Consider the following 15,222-nt stretch of genomic DNA (forward strand, 5'->3'; position numbering starts at 1 on the left):
TTGTGCCGATGGGATTATTCTTTGTTATGTACCTGAGGTTGAGATGTTGAGAGTTTTGGAGGCATGTCAGTCCTCCCTTGTAGTTGGGCACCATAGTAGTATTCGTACTGCACATAAGATCTTGCAGTTTGGGTACTATTGGTCAACCATTCACCAAGATGCTCACAATTTTGCCAAGTCATGTGATCACTGCCAACGAGATGGAGGAACTTCAAGGAGACATGAACTCCCCTAAAATTCTATTATGACGATGGAGTTTTTTTATGTTTCGGGCATTGATTTTATGGGACAGTTGTGAGTTCTCATAGGATGAAATATATACTTGTGGCGGTCGACTATGTGTAAAAATGGGTGGAAGCAATAACACTTCCTAACAATGAAGGAAAGAGTGTCACTGCGTTCTAAAAAAATATCTTTTCCAGATGTTGCGCACCTAGGGCCACTATTAGTGATGGTGGCTCTCAATTTTGTAACAAGTTTTTCAAAGGGCTATTGGAGAAATTTGGGGTTCGCCATCATGTGGCTACTCCTTATCATCCACAGACTCGCAGGTAAGTTGAGGTGTCCAATCGAGAGATCAAGCAAATTCTAGAGAAAACGGAGAATGCTAATAGAATGGATTGGTCAAAGAGGCTTGATGATGCACTTTGGGCCTACCACACTGCATACAATACTCTCATAAGTATGTCGCCATACCAACTAGTATATGGGAAGGCTTGTCACTTGCCGGACGAATTAGAGCAAAAATCCATGTGGGCAATGAAGAAACTGAAGATGGATTGGAATGAAGAAGCAGAACAAAGACTAAATGGATTGAATGAGCTTGATAAGTTTCGCCTTAAATCTTATGAAAGTTCAGCCATCTACAAAGAGAAGATAAAGAAGTATCACAACTAAAAGATTGAAAAGCGAGAATTTGTTGCTGGTGATTTGGTGCTTCTATTCAACTCAAGTCCAAGTGGACAGGTACATTCCTCATCAATAAAGTGTTCTCACAAGGAGAAGTTGAGTTGGAGAATAAGGAGGGCGCAAAGTTCATAGTCAACGGGCAAAGGATTAAAATCTACCTGAGGCTGCAGAGAGTGTCCATGAATTGGTTGAGACCTATCACCTTGACGAAGTATGCATAATCAAGGAGAATGCGTCATGTAGTGGTGTTAAATCAAGTGCTTCTTGGGAGGCAACCCAAGGTGTATCCTCTAGCCAACAATAGATTTTATTTTCTTTGTATGAGTAGTTGTATTTTCTTGTTTTGTTTTAAATCTTATTTCATTCATGCTTGTCTGCTAGTATTGGCTAGAGATTAGTTTGGGTGAGTGACTCAAAAGTGTCCATAACAAAAATATGCACGAAAATTGTCTTGTGCATAGGTCTACGGACCCCATCGATGATACTTCGATGATATCTTTAGATCCCATGTATGTCTCTTAAATTTTCTAAGTCTACATGCAATCGACGATCCTAGTCGATGAACCATCAAGGGTTTTCATAGGTCCAACCTGCAGTGACCCGACCCAGCTCGGTTGGTAATATTAAAGGATATAACAGTTCATATTCATTCCCACCTTCCAATTCTTTTAAAAATTCCCTTCCAAAACAATTTTTCTTCCTTTATTTCTTTCCTTTATCACAAACCATCATACTCGCATATTCCATTTCACTCCCAAATTAGAATCCCTCAAATTCCCCAAACTCTCTCTTTCCAATTTCTCTTTTCTCTTTGTTGTTCTTCGGCCGGTGATCAAGTACGGGCGCATAGGCTACTGCTTGAAAATTCCCCTTACAACCACACCACTCCGAACTAAAGGTATTTTGATTTCCTTTAACTTTGAAATCTCGTTCATAGTTGTTTCCAAAAATCCTGAAGTGGGTCTTGACTATGAAACTAAATTAATTGAAATCGCATGCTAAAACTTATGTAGTATGTCCCTCAGAATGATAGATTCTGTTTATGTCACCCTGTTATCTGCTTAAAATGTGATTTTCTTTGTAGTTTTGGAAATTTACTTTGACTTAGGGTTTCATATTGTGGAGGAATTCAAACACAAATTATGTGAAAATGAAACTCTAGGAATGACGAATTCGTTTTTTGGGTGTTATAGTTGCTTGTCTAAACTTGAGTATGTCAAGAGTGTCCAAAAAAATTGGACATTGAATAAACGGCCTGAAATCTTTCTCAGACCAACAGTACGATACCCCGTCGATATACCATCGATTGATCAACAAGCCATCGATTGGGTGTGTATATTGGACCAACCTATAATTGTCTAAGTCTTAAATACCGAAAGTGGATTACGGTCCATTCTGCACTTCCGTAATTTCCTTTAGAGAACCTGTTTTCCTCGACTTCTAAAAAAATTATAATTGTTAGATGATGGAAGTAGACTACGATCCATCGATTAATCAATGGGACGGTCTACACGTACGTTGTTTTGATCTGACAAGTCTGATTTTATTTCTAAGACACATAATTCTGAGTGTCAGATGAGGTACCCTATCGACGGACCGTTGATAGTGCCCGTCAACCTGACTCTGCAGAACTGAACTGTATTGTTATTTCTTATCCATCCTTAGTGATTTTTCTTTTGAGTGTGTCGTATGGATGAGTTGAGACTAACAATTGCCTTACAGGTACAAATAGCTCCCAAGAAGGATGTCGGATATGCCAAAAATGAGGCAAATCCATGTCTGTTGCCCCATCACGTCAGATTATTGTAGAGTCCGAAAATGAACAAGATCCTTCATATGTTCCTCACGGTACCACTACCCCAACACCAGCTGCACGAGTCACTAGGGTTACCCCCCGTAAGGTGGTTCCAGGCAAAGTCGCTGCCTCCCAGTCTGATGAAGAGCGCACACTGACTAGCTCAGCGTCTAGGGATGCCTCTGGTTGTGAAGGGATCTCCGCTTCAGGCTTCGGATCTGCATTTGCCTCAGGATCGACCCAATCTTTTAGGTCAAATGCACCTACTGTCTCTAGTTCCGCCTCTCAAGAAGCCATAAGGTCAGAGGTCCACGACCACCAACACTCGTCTGATGAGTGTAATAGCTCAGAGTCTGCACACGCACCCCGAGTAGATGAGCCTGCACCCATTGTTGAGGAATCCAACCGGTGGTACGTCGATAGGAAGCACCAGGTATACAGGGATGCTAAAATGTTGAATGAGAAGGGGGTCCTGAACTTCGTAACGGAATGGCAGGACGGACCATCACAGGTGTGACGGACCGTCACAGACTCTTCAGAGAAATTGAGTCTCTGAACTCTGTGACGGGCAGCAGGACGGACCGTCGCAGGCACGATGGGCCGTCACAGGCTGCGTAATCCCAGTTTGGGTCAGACTGAGTAACCTCCGGAACCCTGTCCTCTAGAGTAAGAACCATTAAACTCACCTCCCTTTCGAAACCTCTTTCATATCGATTCCATGGTGAATTCATCTGGCTTCACTCGTTCCACCTCTACCACGAAATCTACCACTTCTTGGAAGGATTTTGCCGTAGACGCTACCTGTAAGGTTGAAATCCGCAACTCTGACCTCAACCCCTTCACAAAACGACGAATCCGCTCTTGTGGACTGAAACAAAGTTGAGTGGCATATCTGGATAGTCTATTTTGAGTTGGACGATGATATCTACTCAGTACCCGTGTTTTGTACTGACCCCTACTTTTATGTTTTCTTCTTTGTTATTTGTGGAGTGAAGCAAACGTGCCGTCGTCTTCAACTTAACAGTAATTCTAGCCAGTCTTCGTCACACCGGATCTTCAGGGTGAGCTAATGCTTCTAGCTTGGACTGGATCTTCTTCCTCATGTCTTGATGCCTTAAAGTTCCGGCATGGACTAGCTTTTATTTGTTTTAGCTTCTTATAATACTCTTAGTTTAGTAATTTTATCATAGATGTTCTTGTGGTGATGACTTCCAGATTTTGGTAAATAATAGTTATTGAATTGGTTTTTATTAATAAGTTTAAGTCTTCCGCATTACTTTATGTCGATATTACATTGAAACGTTAAGGTTTAGATTGGTTGGTTCACTCACATAGGAGGGTAAGCGTGGCTGCCAGTCGCGGCCCGGTTTTGGGTCGTGACAAACTTGGTATCAGAGCATTAGGTTCGTTGGTCTCATCACACAAGAACGAGTCTAGTAGAGTCTTAAGGAACGGTAGGGGGACGCCTTTACTTTTCTTTGAGAGGCTATAAGACTTTAGGAAAATTGCATTCTTTCTTTCCTTCTTTCGTGCTATTACTTGGGTCCAATTGGTATCTAGGTGATACAAATTGGTATCTGACCATCTTCACTCTATTTCGCAGATGGTTAGAACTAGAGCAACAACCGCGCCAACATCAACATCGGCAAGACAAGAAGCGTCTGAGCCAGCCACTGGGGCTGTAGCTCGAGGAAGAGTAGCGGCAAGAGGTCGTGGTAGAGGTCGTGGGAGGACGTCTTCTAGAGGAAGAGGACGAGCACCTAGCCCGTCTGATACTAGGGCGGTGACTCCTCCACTGACTGAGGAAGTGGTAAGAGAGGGTGAGGAAGGGGAGAATGAACAAGTGCAAAATGAGGAATTGCCACCCCAACCTACCCCAGAGATGATCAATCAGGTTCTCGCTTATCTTAGTAGGTTGTTTGATCAGGGTCAGGCACCTCCAGTGTTTTCTGCACCAACACCTCCGGTTTCAGAGGTACAACATGCAGCCACTATGACTCCTCGTATGGATGCCTCATTGGACATAGGCACGTTTCCACGTCTGACTACTGGGCCTATAATGACAAATGATCAGCATGAACTTTTTAGTAAGTTCTTGAAATTGAAACCTCCTCTCTTCAAGGGTGCTGAATCTGAGGATGCTTACGATTTTCTGGTTGACTGTCATGAGCTACTACACAAGATGGGTATAGTAGAATAGTTTGGTGTTGAGTTCGTGAGTTATCAGTTTCAAGGGAACGCCAAAATGTGGTGGAGGTCACATGTTGAGTGTCAACCAACAGAGGCACCACCTATGACTTGGGCCTCATTCTCTAGCTTGTTTATGGAGAAGTATATCCCCAGGACTTTGAGGGATAGGAAAAGGGATGAGTTCTTGAGCCTAGAGCAAGGTAGGATGTCGGTCAATGCATATGAGGCTAAGTTTAATGCATTATCCAGATATGCCACTCAACTTTGTTTCAGTCCACAAGAGCGGATTCGTCGTTTTGTGAAGGGGTTGAGGTCAGAGTTGCGGATTTCAGCCTTACAGGTAGCGGCTACGGCAAAATCCTTCCAAGAAGTGGTAGATTTCGTGGTATAGGTGGAAGGATTGAAGCCAGATGAATTCACCATGGCATCGACATCAAAGAGGTTTCGAAAGGGAGGTGAGTTTAATGGTTCTTATTCTAGAGGACAGGGTTTCGGAGGTTACTTAGTTTGACCCATTCAGTCTTCACTACAGACTGTAGTTGGGGGTCCACCTCAGACCGGTCAACACTTCTCTGAGAGACCTATGCTTGACTCTAGAGAGTGTTATGGATATGGGGAGACTAGACATATTAGGAGGAATTGTCCCAAACAGAGTTATAGACCCCCAATAGCTAGAGGTAGAGGTGGTCATGGTAGAGGCCGTTATTCTGGAGGACGTGGTGGTCGAGGTAATGGTGGTCACCAAAATGGCCAAGGTGATGGGCAAACTGGAGCCACTACATCACAACATGGTAGGGGCAATGGACAGACAAACGATAGGGCCCATTGTTACGCTTTCCCTGGGCGGTCTAAAGCGGAGGCATCTGATGCTGTCATCACAGGTAATCTTCTGGTTTGTGATTGCATGGCTTCTGTATTGTTTGATCCTGGATCCACATTTTCTTATGTATCTTCCTCATTTGCTAATGGTCTAAATTTACATTGTGAATTACTTGATATGCCTATTCGTGTTTCTACCCCGGTGGGTGAATCTGTGGTAGTTGAAAAGGTATATAGGTCTTGTTTGGTGAACTTTGTTGGGACCAACACTTATGTAGATTTGGTTATCTTACAAATGGATGATTTTGATGTAATTCTGGGTATGACTTGGCTTTCTCTGCAATTTGCGATCTTGGATTGTAATGCTAAAACGGTGACGTTAGCCAAGCCTGGGACAGATCCGTTAGTGTGGGAGGGTGACTACACTTCCAATCCGGTGCGTATCATCTCCTTTCTTCGTGCTAAGAAAATGGTTAGTAAAGGGTTTTTAGCTTTCTTGGCACATCTCAAGGATGACACTACCCAAGTACCTTCGATTGGGTCGATTTCGGTGGTCCGTGAGTTTCTAGATGTGTTCCCTGCAGATCTCCCTATTATGCCACCAGATAGGGATATTGACTTCCGTATTGATCTTGAACCGGGTACTCTCCCCATTTCTATACCCCCTTATAGAATGGCTCCCGTGGAGTTAAGAGAGTTAAAAATCCAACTTCAAGAGTTGTTGAGCAAAGGCTTCATTAGACCAAGTGCATCTCCTTGGGGTGCTCCGGTTTTGTTTGTAAAGAAGAAGGATGGGAGTTTTCGGATGTGCATAGACTACCGGCAGTTGAACAAGGTAACCATAAAGAACAAGTATCTTCTTCCTCGCATTGATGACTTGTTCGATCAGTTACAAGGTGCTTGTGTCTTCTCTAAGATTGACTTGAGATCCAGTTATCATCAATTGAAAATATGGGCAACGGATGTGCCAAAGACTGCTTTTAGAACCAGGTATGGGCATTACGAATTTGTAGTGATGTCTTTTGGTCTTACGAATGCCCCTGCTGCGTTCATGAGTTTGATGAATGGGATTTTTAAGCCATATTTGGATCTCTTTGTGATTGTATTTATTGACGATATACTGATATACTCTAAAAGTAAGGAGGAACATGAGGAGCATTTGAGAATGGTATTGGAAATGTTGAGGGATAAAAAGCTTTATGCCAAGTTCTCTAAGTGTGAGTTTTGGCTAGATGCAGTGTCCTTCTTGGGGCACGTGGTTTCTAAGGATGGAGTGATGGTGGATCCTTCTAAGATTGAGACAGTGAAGAATTGGGTAAGACCTACTAATGTGTCATAAATAAGGAGCTTTGTTGGGTTAGCTAGCTACTACCGCCGATTTGTCAAGGGATTCTCTTCTATTGCTTCCCAATTGACGAACTTGACTAAGCAAAATGTTCCATTTGTATGGTCGGATGAGTGTGAGGAAAGCTTTCAGAAGCTCAAGACTCTATTGACCACTGCACCAATTCTCACCTTGCCAGTGGAAGGTAAGAATTTCATTGTCTATTGTGATGCATCCTATTCGGGTTTGGGTGCAGTGCTAATGCAAGAGAAGAATGTGATTGCTTATGCTTCAAGACAATTAAAAGTGCATGAACGTAACTATCCAACTCATGATTTGGAATTGGCCGCGGTAGTGTTTGCATTAAAGCAATGGAGACACTATTTATATGGGGTTAAGTGTGAGGTCTATACGGATCATCGTAGCCTTCAGTATGTCTTTACTCAGAAAGATTTGAACTTGAGACAGAGGAGATGGATGGAACTACTGAAGGACTACGACATCACTATTTTGTATCATCCGGGGAAGGCGAATGTTGTAGCGGATGCTTTAAGTAGAAAGGCGGGAAGCATGGGAAGTCTAGCTCACTTGCAAGCTTCTAGACGCCCATTGGCTAGAGAAGTTCAGATTCTGGCTAACGACCTTATGAGATTAGAAGTAAATGAGAAGGGAGGATTTTTATCTTGTTGGTGGAGGCAAGATCTTCCTTCCTTGACAAGATTAAGGGAAAGCACTTTAATGATGAGAAATTGATCCGGATCAGAGATAAAGTGTTGCAAGGAGAGGCTAAAGAAGCAATAATCGATGAGAAAGGTGTTTTGAGGATTAATAGAAGGGTATGTGTACCCCGCGTTGATGATTTAATCAACACTATTCTGATAGAGGCTCATAGTTCAAGGTACTCGATACATCCGGGTGCAACCAAGATGTACCGTGACCTAAAGCAACACTTTTGGTGGAGTAGAATGAAGCGTGATATTGTGGATTTTATTGCCAAATGTCCAAACTGTCAATAGGTAAAGTATGAACACCAAAGGCCTAGAGGACCACTTCAGAGAATGCCCATTCCTGAATGGAAGTGGGAAAGGATTGCAATAGATTTCGTGGTTGGTCTTCCAAAGACATTGGGAAAGTTTGATTCTATCTGGGTGATTGTTGATAGGTTAACTAAGTCTGCTCACTTCATTCCGGTCAAGGTGACTTACAATGCAGAGAAGTTAGCCAAACTTTACATCTCGGAAGTGGTGCGATTGCATGGGGTTCCACTCTCCATTATATCAGATAGAGGTATGCAGTTTACTTCTAAGTTTTTGAAAAACACTGCATGCGGAATTGGGTACTAGGTTGGACCTTAGTACTGCGTTCCATCCTCAGACCGATGGTCAGTCTGAGCGAACGATTCAAGTGTTGGAGGATATGCTTCGTGCATGTGTGATAGAACTTGGTGGTCAGTGGGATAGCTTCTTACCCTTAGAAGAGTTCTCCTACAACAATAGCTATCACTCAAGCATTGATATGGCCCCATTTGAGGCACTATATGGGAGAAGATGTAGGTCTCCCATTGGGTGGTTTGATGCATTTGAAGTTAGACCTTGGGGTACTGATCTTCTGAGGGAATCGTTAGATAAAGTGAAATCGATTCAAGAAAAGCTTCTAGCGGAGCAAAGTAGACAGAAAGAGTATGCAGATCGGAAGGTTAGAGACTTGGAGTTTATGGAGGGTGAACAAGTCTTACTGAAAGTCTCGCCCATGAAAGAGGTGATGCGGTTTGGAAACAGGGGTAAACTAAGCCCAAGGTATATTGGTCCCTTCGAGGTTCTGAAGTGCATAGGGGAGGTGGCTTATGAGTTAGCCTTGCCTCCAGGGCTGTCCGGAGTGCATCCGATATTCCATGTGTCGATGTTGAAAAGATACCATGTGGATGGAAACTACATTATCCGTTGGGATTCAGTTTTGCTTGATGAGAATTTGTCGTATGAGGAGGAACCTGTTGCTATTCTAGATATAGAAATTCGCAAGTTGAGATCAAGGGATATTAAATCCATCAAAGTTCAATGGAAGAATCGACCCGTTGAAGAAGCCACTTGGGAGAAGGAGGCAGATATGCGAGAAAGATACCCACATCTGTTTACAGATTCAGGTACTCCTATTCGCCCTTGTTTTCCTTCTTGTGATCGTTCGGGGACGAACGATGGGTAAATTGGTATCTATTGTAACGACCTGTTTAGTCGTTTTGAAGCAGTAGATTTTATTTCTTGAATAATAGGCTGAAGCGATGGACCCCACGACGGACCGTCATGGGCACGACAGACCGTCGCAGGGTCTCATTTCAAAACACTTAGAAAATCTGAAAATTGGGTACTGAAATCGACTCTCTGAACTTCGTAACGAAATGGCAGGACGGACCGTCACAGGTGTGACGGACCGTCACAGACTCTTCAGAGAAATTGAGTCTCTGAACTCTGTGAGGGGTAGCAGGACGGACCGTCGCAGGCACGACGGGCCGTCACAGGCTGCGTAATCCCAGTTTGGGTCGGATTTCTTTATACATTTTAAGGGACGTTTTTGACTATTCGTGCCTTAATTATAAAGTTAGTGGGTTAATGTTAATAAGTCTAATTACTTGGGGGTTAAAAGAGGTAACCTTAAGTTAATTAGTGGGTTATTATTGCCATATTTTATTCTTAATTATATACTAATTAGGGTAAAAGAAGGAGGGTTTGAATAAGAAAATTTGAAAGCACAAGAGAGGGAGAAAACGAACGAACAGGGAGAGAAGAAGAACAAAGCTTTGGGAATTTACTTGCTTGATTTCTAATCTTTGGTGGAGGTAGGTTATGGTTTCTCTTACGATATTCGTAGTAAACTCTTAATAGGGAATGATATGTATTGATAATATTGTAAACCCTGCTGTGTGCTTAATTGTATGCTTACATGAATGTAATTATATAATTGTGATTATATAAGCATGATGAAGTTATTGAATCCCAAATCTTGCAAAACCCTAATCTCTCTTGTTAATGATGATGCCTTGGTATAAAAGAAGGCTTGATGAACTAAAGTAATGATATTGATGATGCCTTGGTATAAAAGAAGGCTTGATGAACTAAAGTAATGAGATTGATGATGCCTTGGTATGAGAGAAGGCTTGATGAGTTGATAGAATGAGATTAGGGGATCGGGTGTCACGAACCGATACATAGATTTAGGGGATCGGGTGTCACGAACCGGCACGTAGAATTAGGGAATCGTGTGTCACAAACTGACACGTAGATTTAGGGGATCGGGTTTCACGAATCGACACGTAGATTTAGGAGATCGGAGTGTCACGTTCCGACACATAGTAGTAGGGGATCGGAGTGTCACGTACCGACACAAGAGGATTAATGAATATGAGGGAGCGGAGTGTCACGTACAGACACAAGAGAAATAAAGATAATGAATCTTGAAATATGTTAATATACTCAATCTAATGAACATAATTCCCAAATGAGTATGGTATTGAGGCTTGAGTCCTCATTTGTGAACTTGACGGTAATTGTTAATGATATAGTACTTGCTGTTGCTACATGTTGAGTACCGTAGTTGATTTTATGATATTACTTGGTATATATTGATTTCTATTTTGAGTGGGCCGATGATATCTACTCAGTACCCGTGTTTTGTACTGACCCCTACTTTTATGTTTTCTTCTTTGTTATTTGTGGAGTGCAGCAAACGTGTCGTCGTCTTCAACTCAACGGTAATTCTAGCCAGTCTTCGTCACACCGGATCTTCAGGGTGAGCTAATGCTTCTAGCTTGGACTGGATCTTCTTCCTCATGTCTTGATGCCTTGAAGTTCCGGCATGGACTAACTTTTATTTGTTTTAGCTTCTTAGAATACTCTTAGTTTAGTAATTTGATCATAGATGTTCTTGTGGTGATGACTTCCAGATTTTGGGAAATAATAGTTATTGAATTGGTTTTGATTAATAAGTTTAAGTCTTCCGCATTACTTTATGTCGATATTACATTGAAATGTTAAGGTTTAGATTGTTTGGTTCGCTCACATAGGAGGGTAAGTGTGGGTGCCAGTCGCGGCCCGGTTTTGGGTCGTGACAGATGCTAAAATGTTGAATGAGAAGGGGGTGATGATCCGCTTGGTAACAGTAGAGCGTCGAGTTCTTATGGGGAGTTTGCCCACGATCCCCGAGGTGCACATATTATTTAACTGGCACTATTTAGATTGGATGGCGCGGAGTTTGTTACCAACAGCGAGGAGATATTCAGGGACTTCAACGCTTCTTATGTGATTTCTCTCAGAGACTCTATCGCTAGGCGGGCGATACCTGCCAAACAGGACCCACTCACCTCTGTACTAGTCCGGGGCTTTAGATTGACATCACGGAAGCCACCCTCCGACGGTTTGTATGTGACCCCACAACTTAGACACAATGGGCTCCCATCACTCCAGAATTCGACTATAGGTGGGAGACTGTCATGGGTAACTAAATTTGCAACTAGGGTTGTGGAAAGCATGGGTAATTAACAAAGTAGACCTAGCAAATAAGAAATTCTCAAATAGGTTCTTGTATGTAATTATAATTCTTTCGTTTAAAAGTCTTCTTAACAAGTACACGCGTTAGAACTAGCCTTGTAGCAACTTGTCGGACCAAGGAGGTAGTAGTAGGAAAAGAATTCTCAACATAGATTTAGTGGAATACTTCTAATAGGCTAGTATTGACTGGTTCAAAGTAATAACTAAGTCATAAATCTATTATGATGTCTAATATGAGGTAATGGTAAGGGTTATCGAATTATACACACGTAGTCGGACCAAGGGGGGGAAATTCCCTAGATGATGGACCAAGAATTTAGAGATACATAACTTACCACCTTACATGCAAAACAGTAGGTAAGAATTGATATTGCTAGGAATACGACCTTATGAACCTCTATGTAAAACATATAACCTAGCCAGTCTCACAACTTGATAAAACTAAATTTTTACTTTTGCTTACGTGTTACTTAAAAGTGTTAAAGAAACTTGTTTCACAAAACCCCTCATTTAATTACTTGTTTTAGAAAAATCCTTGGCTAAATAGACATAATTGTACATTGAATTTAAGTCTAAACCATTTTCCCTGTGGGATCGACCCCAACCTACTAGTTCAGTTCTCTACTTGATTACGACCGCTTATACTTCTTTTCAAAAGTGTAATTTGAACTATCAAAGTCCATTGCTTTCCCCAAGAGAGCCCTTTCCCTGGCTTACTTACTCAGCGGAAGACCTAAACTCAACAAAAAAATAATTTCATGTAATAACTTAAAGAACTAATATCTTAGCCAAAAATGACTACTCAAGTCTCACTCCAAAACATCTGAAATACAATGTTGAAACACTTATAACTAACTAACTGACTATCTATGAAACTTCTAAAACAAATGAGATGGATGTTGGGATAAATCCCACAACATCCTAATGAACTAACTAGAAAATAATGAAAATAGATCTTCTGAAATGCAAGGAGGCTCACTGACTAACTTTGAACTGCTCACTAGATCACCGGTGTTCTCGAATGTTGATCCTTGTTACATGTGTCTTCATAATAAGACGATGCAGGTCAATTGACATAATTACATTGAATGTACGAGTATACGAGTTGGAATGCTAAAACACATAGGCTTGAAAGAGATTTTGAAGGGAACACTTACCTTAGCTCTTCTCAACTCATGAATACTTAACTGAACTCATTATATATATATATATATATATATATATATATATATATATATATATAAGAGAATCTTTAGCCCGTTGATGTGGCACATTCACAAGCAAGGAATTCATTTTTATGTAAATATTGACAAAAATACCCTTCCCAACTACCCCATACTCACATGTCACTTCCATGTGATCCTTCAACACCTACGCAACTCTTCCATTACGGCGTGTCTATTCCAAACAGAGCTACCTTAAATAAACTACTACATATTCATCTTTTCGAACCAAATCCTTCAATTTCTTCAACTCCGTGTTCCTGCCCACCACCTTCCATACCCTTTTACCTACATAGAAAACACTCTTCAACAAAAATTTTACCGTTCTCCATGGGTTACTTCAAAACATTGTTCAACGTCGTGCAAAAATCTTTGCTTTGGGGGTTATCTTTGTTTCACAATCTGTTGTTTTCCCGTTGGTAAGTTTTGTTGGAACTGTTTTGTTAATATTTCTTCTTTGAGCTTACAACTTTGTTGTCAAATAATTTGTTAAATCAAATCATTTTTCATGTTGAGTTCCTCTTTCCAGGTTTAGTTGTATGATCAAGTTTTCTCGGTTTCAACAATTATTATCAAATCTAATCTCACCAATTTTTGTTTTTTGAGTTTTACTATTCTTTTAATTTCTTTAGTTTAGATATTTTGATGGCACATGACATATTAACAGCTATAAGGTTAAATTTTTTGCTACTTGCTCTTGTGTACTGATTATTTCATTGTGTCAAAGATATAGAGAATGCAAATCAAAGAAGGCTACAGATGTCACTCTTAAAACTTCCAAGCTTAAGGTGCTATATTCTTATACTTTCTTTATAGTTATCGTGCATTTATGATTTTCCGGTAATAAGTGACAAATTGAAATTTTGTATTTTAAAATAGATGTATTAGTAGCATGTTTCAAGAACTTGTTGTGACTTCATAAAGTTTTATTTGAAAGGGCTTAGATGGATGTAGTGTAGAAAAAGCCCCTACAACAGTCACTCTTGAAAATCCATTGATTTATTTATGTTTGAGGTATATATTCTCTTGCTTTTTGGTTTTGTCAATTTGTAGTTTTGTATTAGAATAAATGTATCACATATATGTGCCAACAAATTAGATAATTACAAAAGAGGATCCTAGACTCACCTATGTGGCCGCATCACAACTAAGAAATTCCAGTTATCGCTTTTCTACAATTTTTAGCCTTTTACTTTTACAAGAATGAAAAAATATATTTTGTTAAATTTTGGATTTCGAAATGTTGCTTCGATTTTGAACATCTTGTTTGTGTTTCCCTTGCTTCATTTTTCATCACCGACCAAACAAGTTTTCTTCTTTTTTAGAATTCCAGACAAATTTCACAGCCCTTGAACCATACAGTTGATAGGAGAATCCCTCTCCAAATATCTCACATTCTATAGATTTAGATTACAATATTGATGTTCCAAGTACACCACCATATACAGAGGTGAATATAGGAATAGAAGACTAAGTCCTTGCCACATAACGTCTTATTGGAACAAAATTTTGATTTATTTTTTCATTGTTTTATATTTCAATCTCATTTTTTAAACATGCTCTAATTGTAACTCAATTTTGATTTATGTTTTTTAGTTCTGTTTGGAACTCATCTTTGATAAAAATGATCATTTATAGATAAATCTACTAGCAATTGTAACATTCAAATGATTTACTTTATAAACTTTGCAGGAAGTACGCGTGAAAGAGAAGTGTTATCAACTATATGTAGTTCCTTCACTTGCAAGTTGAGTGATACTACTTAGTTAGAGCTTTCAAGATATTTTTGACCAGTCGAGGTCTATGGAAAACAACCTCATCGTCTCTGAGGAAGGATAAGGTCATTGTATATTGAACTCTCTTCGGACCACACTTTGTGAGACTATTCAACTGTATATGTGGTTCTTAGTAATATTATTTTTAAATTGAAATTCATCAAATCCAATATTATTCATGATTTGCAATGCATGTTTGAAATGATGGGGGATACATATTTGTTACATGGCTACATTTTGTGTGTGTACTTTTATGTAATAATGACCTGATCTCAGTTCAAGATTGGACTTCAACATGAAATCCATAAGTTATTTATATATACTCAAAAATAGTTGCCTAATCTCAGTCATACGTGGACTTTTCCCACCATAAAATTTTTCACTTATACCCCTCCACTCATATTTTTGGCTCACTTATACCCTTTCATTCACCTTTTTGATTAGCTTATACCTTTATGACTAACAACCGAAGTTTATTTTGTTTTACTTAAAAAAATATAATTCTTAATTTTCTTATTAGATAATAAAAACTTCATCTCTATTAATGTTTTTCCCATAATCCATTGAAATCAAAAAAAATATACCTCTTCAACTCTCCAATTCTTTTTTTAAAAAATCTAAAAAATTTTGTATTCGCTCAAAAAAAAAT

General features: G+C 40.0%; 1 long non-coding RNA gene across 1 annotated transcript; it reads left to right on the top strand.

Moving 5' to 3' along the window:
- The first annotated feature begins 13,056 nt into the window (after nucleotides 1-13,056).
- On the top strand, nucleotides 13,057-14,736 carry LOC138340749 (uncharacterized). Its single transcript, XR_011213519.1, has 3 exons — nucleotides 13,057-13,217; nucleotides 13,526-13,586; nucleotides 14,491-14,736. It is a non-coding gene; the product is annotated as an uncharacterized lncRNA (long non-coding RNA).
- The last annotated feature ends 486 nt before the right edge of the window (nucleotides 14,737-15,222 follow it).

Source organism: Solanum lycopersicum, chromosome 12 (assembly GCF_036512215.1).
Source record: "Solanum lycopersicum chromosome 12, SLM_r2.1".
Lineage (NCBI taxonomy): Eukaryota > Viridiplantae > Streptophyta > Magnoliopsida > Solanales > Solanaceae > Solanum > Solanum lycopersicum.